We start from the raw sequence: 6,295 nt of genomic DNA on the forward strand, positions 1-6,295 counted from the left end.
AAGGTGTGATCTGTTTAAGAACGTACCATGCTGATTTATTGTAACTAATTTTGAATCAGGGCGGAGAGGTTTTCTCAAATGCTCACCTCTGCAAGGCATTTATTGACATGTGCCCAGAAGTACGACTCTCAGGCAGGTTGAGTTGGAGTTTCTGAAGTGCTTCTAATGTTTGACATTTCCAAATTCCTGCTCAGTGAAGTGGCACACCTGTTCTGAAAAGTGGCCCTGCTCAGCTGAGCCCTTGGGACATGGGGCTTATTTCCTGAAACGACTTTACATGCTTGAATTGATTTTAAATGTATCCAGCCTTTGAAAGAGCTTTAGCAGAAAGTTTGTAATAGGCCTTCTATGAACAGTTTTGAGAACAAATGCCAGCTGATTTTGGGTCAGGGATTGATAAAGTGCCATTCTTCAATGGCAGCATCTACATGTGAGCCAGTCAGTCAGTAGGTCATTCATTGTCACATTTATTGAACACGTGAGTTTACACTATCTGCTCAGTTCTTTGCTTGGTGAACTGTCTAGAGAATACTCATAAAGTGTGGTCTAAGACCCTGTCCTCAGTGCATATGCCTGCTAATTAGGGAGATGAATCAAATATTTTACAGAGGCCCCCAGTTTTCTTCAGATAATTGGTACCCCCCCAAACCCACTTAAATTGAATCATTTAAAAATAGGAAAAAATAAAAGTATTTGGTTGAGACGTTATCTTTAAAAAATGTAAGAAAATTATTAAAATTGATTTACCTTACATTTAACAAAATGTAGTTGGTTGATGATGTGTTAAATATTAGAACAAAAGCTGAATCAAGTGTTGATTTTGAGAAGCATAATTTTCTAACAAAATTATATGGTATCATGACACAATGTCCTTTTTACATTTGACTTCTGTGGGCAAATCATAAAGAGGGTCATTATTGCAAAAATATTTGAGGGCTTCATCAATTTTCCAAGAGCCTCTCTTGAATTTTGACATTCTAATCATTCCCTTTTGAGGCACTTACTGTGCCATCATCTGTGTGAATCTTTTTTCTTCTTCAAATGTTAACTATTCCAGCTGCTGATTCTCATTTCCCAGAAGAGTTGCCCACAATTCAAGGGCTTCTCTAATGTTACCTTCATCAACTTCATGATTTCTTAACATGTTTTGAAAGATTTGCAATTTCATGCTATAATCACTTTGCCCTGATTTTGCCTTGATTTGCACTGATTTTGCATTGCATTGTTGGAGACTGTATAATCAGTTAGATGAATAGAGACATTAAAGACATGGAATGAGATGGGAAACGGAGAGAGGCTAGTTGTTAAACAGGAAAAAAGGTTTGCAGGTGGCTTATTTATTTTTTAAAATTAATTTTGAATAACACAAGTAACAGTTGTCTATTGCTGTGGAAGAAACCAGCCTGAAATTCAGTGGCTGAAAACAACCATCCTGTGTTTTCTTTACTCATGATTCTGGGATTGGCTAGGCAGGGCTCAGATGGAATGGGTTATCTCTACTAGACATATTCACCTAGGAATCTGAGATGCTCTCAGTCTCATGTCTGGCTCCTTAACTGAGATGAATGGAATTCTGGGATTTCTCTGTCTTCTATCCTTAAGCCTCCAGGGATTCTCCCTTTGATCTCTTTAGTAGAGAACTGGGTTCCCAAGCAGTGGAAGCAAAAGCTGCAGGATCTCTTAAAGCTAGGCTCTGGAACTCTGTGTCCTTGTCACTTTCTTCACATTCTGTTGGTCAGAGCAGGTCAGTCAGTTGCAAGGGGACAGGAAATAGGCTTCACTTCTTTAGGGGAGGAGCAACCAAGTCCCGTGATACAGGTTGAGCAGCATGGCGAACATTGTTGTAGCCATCTTTGAAGACAGTCTGCCTCAGCATGAATATACTTTTTCTTTCAAGAAACTATTACAGATAAAACCAAAGGCCCTATTAGTCACCACTTTTCTTTCATTTCCTTTTACCTTTTGTCAGAAATAATTATTTTTATGGATTTGGAGTGAATGATTGGAAATTATAGGTGATCAGTTCTGTAGTGGGCTTCTCAGGCATCTCGGTGGTAAAGAATCCGCCTACCAAGCAGATGTGGGTTTGATCCCTGGGTCATGAATATCCCCTGGAGAAAGGAAATGGCAACCCACTCTGGTATTCTTGCCTGGAGAATCCATGGACAAGAAGCCTGGAGGGCTACAGTCCTTGGGGTCGCAAAGAATCAGACATGATTTGGTGAGTAAAACAACAACAGATTCATTAGTGACTAGTTTCATATTATGATGTAATTTGCTGTGCTGCCCAACCGTATAATCACAGGATCCATGAGGAGCTGTTTAATAATACAATGGGAACCTGTCCTGTACAAGATAGCATATGACTAAGTAATGGTGTGTGACATAAATTCTAAGGGCGTTGAGAGTTTATACAAGAAGAAAGCAAACTCAATAGAAGAAAGCACTGTTAGTGAGTTAGAATTTGAGAAAACCCTGAGCAGATACAGTCACTTTCTACCTGATCTTAAGCCCTATTTCTGTCTGAGAGAGATTAGTGAAATTCAGCAATCAATTCTTAAGAGAAATTTTTGAAATATTAAATCTACTTAATGCATACTGTGATGTTCCTTAAAAATTAGGTGGTGGAGTTAGACTTGATAAAATGGCAGATAGGAGGCTCTTAGAAGTTTTTGAACATGTGAAAGTATGTGTTTAAGAAGAATTAGTACAGCAATAAAATGTAGCAAGGGGTTGCTTGGTTTGTAATGGTTGTTGAATGGGAAATAAGTGCTGGGTGTTGGAGCTGCAAATGTGAGTAACATATATTTGTAGCCCTTTAAAAGCTCCCACTTTACTGGGAGGACTAAGCAGGTAGACAAATTCTGATATAGATATATAGGTGTGGTGTTGGAATGGGGTAACATGCGGGTTTTAGTCATGGCAGGGGATAGTTAAGGGTCTGAATTCTCTAACTGACTTCCAGCTGTGTACTGTTACCTCAAATATCTAAGTCATTTAATCACAGAAGTCATTCCAAGAAAATGCTTTATTATTGGCTAAGGCATCCATCTCCATGTGGTTTCTTCTTCATTTTTGTTGATGTTTAGTTGCTCAGTCATGTCCAGCTCTTTGTGACCTCATAGACTGTAGCCTGCCAGGCTCCTCTGTCCATGGGATTACCCCAGGCAAGAATACTGGAGTGGATTGCCATTTCCTTCTCAAAAGGATCTGCTGACACAGGGATTGAACATGTATCTCTTGCAAGTCCCCTTGCAGGAGGATTCTTTGCTGCTGAGACATCAGGGAAGCCCCTATTGCAGATCATTAGTAATCCCTAAGTCTTGGCTAACCCTTAGTATAATTTTTAAACCAGAGGCAGAGGCAGATCAGTGTCCTCCTTGGTTGGCTTTTTCCATTTAAACCCGTATGGGAACCCTGATATGCTTGATCTTCCTATTGTGTCAGTGATAGGAGGCCTGGAATAATGTGCCCACAGAAAAGAAAGTTCTCCTCAATGGCTAAAGAAGCAGAGGCTAAGCTGGCCACTCCATGTATCTTTTCTTTGAGCCCTTAGTATTCAAAAGCCTTTCAAATGATGGCTTGCCTCTTGACTAGGTCATATGAGTATATAAACCCTGTGAAAGAAAGAGGAACAGCATAACACATTGAATATTTTTTGTTTTGTTTTTTTTTTTTTTAAGAAGTAGAAGAGAAAGAGAGAGATAGAAATAGAAGAAACAAAAGCAAAGTATCTTCCAGGAGAAGGAGACATCTTTTCACGTTTTTACTCTTCTTAATGAAATATCTTTCTACCACCTACCATATAAATGTGATATCTCCTTTACGTCCCTAACTTCTGGCTGTTGAGAGACAATTCTCCATGATTCTTCATGTTTCTGAATGTCTTTTGAGCAGAAACACTGAATCTTTTGTTCTGGTCTGCCTTTTAAAAAATTTTTGTATAGTGAGCAACTTTGAAAACTAGAGATAGCAGAGAATAGAGCAGGAGCAGATGGTAGGGCTATTTGATATCCAGTATGATAATGTTTTCCTCTGGGAAAAGGTTAGGCAGGTTGTTTGCCACCTCTTATGAAAGCTTGAAGTTTCCTAAACTTGGGGCTCCTCACCGGTGACACACATCTGTAATGTGCAGCATCTACCTATACCCACTTCTGTGTCACTCCCATGTGACCTGGGGAGGGGCAAAGGGAACTAACACGAACATGAAATTTATGTTCCTTCTGTATCATGAGTAGTAGTCTTCGTCTCTAAGCCCGGAGTCTCTGAACTTCTGCCATGAAAACTGTGGCAGGTTTAACATGTTTGTTTGCAAGTATGGTTAAAAAGTCTGATCATTCACAGTTCTTGACACTGGTCAGTTTTTCATCTAACCATAACATCTTGTATGAATGAAGTTAAGAGAATGAGGTTGAGAATATGGAAGCTTGTTTAATGACACTGGAACCAGAAAACTGGCTAACTCAGGAGCCTCGAATGGCATTTGCATTTGACTGTGTTGCCTGGAGAGATATGCCTAAAGATGATTTCTAGTGGTAATCTTGTCTTGGCACAATAGGGATTTCTGATGCCAGGGCATACTTACAGCCTTTGAATCAAGAGAGAATGGCCCCTACACACGAGGAAAGTAGGTACACTGGAAACTTTGTGGTTATAGGTTTTATTTTGGAAGCTGGGGAAGATTCCTATCAAGAGAAACAGAGCTTCCATGTGCATATTTTGCTTGGGAGTTTTGGTTTTGGTAAGTGGCGTGGATATTTGCTGCCTAGAAACCCAGTGGCTCAATGGTAAAAAATCTGCCTGTAGTGCAGGAGACATAGGTTCAATCCCTGGGTTGAGATGATCCCCTGGAGAAGGAAATGACAACCCACTCCAGTATTCTTGCCTGGAAAATCCCATTGACAGAGGAGCCAGGCAGGCTACAGTCCATGGGGTTGCAAAAGAGTAGGACATGACTGAGCAACTAAACAACAGTGAATATTTGCTCCCCGTGTTGATCTGTCATGCTTCTCGGCATGCAGTGATTCATACATCCTTTGAATAAATACTTATTGATCACCAATCATTTTCAAGGAATTATACCCATTTCTGAATGTATATTATTGCATAAAATACATTTGTCCTTGTTCTTATAGATTTTAACTTCCTTAAATTAAAGAAGGAAGATATAGGGGCTCTATTTTATCTGTATTTTGAGGCTATGTTCCAAGAAAGTGCAATATGGTAGATTAAAATTACTTGCTATGATTCCCAGGTAGTGTTAGTGGTAAAGAACCTGCCTGCCAACACAGGAAACATGAGAGACAGGTTTAATCTCTGGGTCAGAAAGAATCCCTGGAGGAGGGCATGACAGTCCACTCCAGTATTCTTGCCTGGAGAATCCCATGGACGGAAGAGCCCAGTGGGCTACAGTCCATAGGGTTGCACAGAGTTAGACACCACTGAAGCAATCCACTTAGTGGATTCCCCCTTAGCAGATTAGAGGTGCAATGTAATTCCTACTTCCTTATACAGTATCTGGAATAGCCTTGGTGTCTTGCTTGACCAAATAGAATGAGTCAAAAGTAATGTTCTGGTACTTCTGAAGTTAGGAAATGTGAAGGTTTGTAATCTTATCCTGGGTTTCTTGGGATACTAGCTTCTTATAAAAAAAAATCTGACTATAGTGAACCTTCCATGCTATGAAGGAGCCTAAGGTAGCTCCCTCTCCATATGGAGAGGATATGAGGAGAAAAAAATATATGAGGTAGTTGTCTCAAGTATCTTTAACTACTTTCTTTCCTCTTTCCTGCCCAGGTGATGCAGCAGTTGGTGTGGAGCAGAGATGAGCTGTGTCCTGTCTACATTTGTGACCCACGAAGCTGTATGCCTATTAATTTTTGTTTTATGTCACTAAGCTTTACAGTGGTTATACAATAATAGATAACTGTGTGCATGTAGTTTGCAATGAAAATGCAATTAATTAAGAATTATTATTAACAGTGTAAGTTTGTTCACTGAACTCCTGTATCTGATATTTTTATATGTCCTACTATCCCCAGAAGTTAACTCCTGAAATAATACTATTGCTGTTGTTCAGTCACTCAGTCATGTCTGACTCTTTGTGACCCCATGGACTACAGCACGCCAGACTTCCCCTTCTTCACCATCTCCCAGAGTTTGCTCAAATTCATATCCATCAAGTTGGTGATGCCATCCAACCATCTCATCCTCTGTCATCCCCTTCTCCTTCTGTCTTCAATCTTTCCCAGCATCAGGGTCTTTTCCAATGAGTCAGCTCTTTGCATCAGGTGGC

The sequence above is a fragment of the Bison bison genome, unplaced genomic scaffold (assembly GCF_000754665.1).
Source record: "Bison bison bison isolate TAMUID 2011002044 unplaced genomic scaffold, Bison_UMD1.0 scf7180017864471, whole genome shotgun sequence".
Taxonomy (NCBI): domain Eukaryota; kingdom Metazoa; phylum Chordata; class Mammalia; order Artiodactyla; family Bovidae; genus Bison; species Bison bison.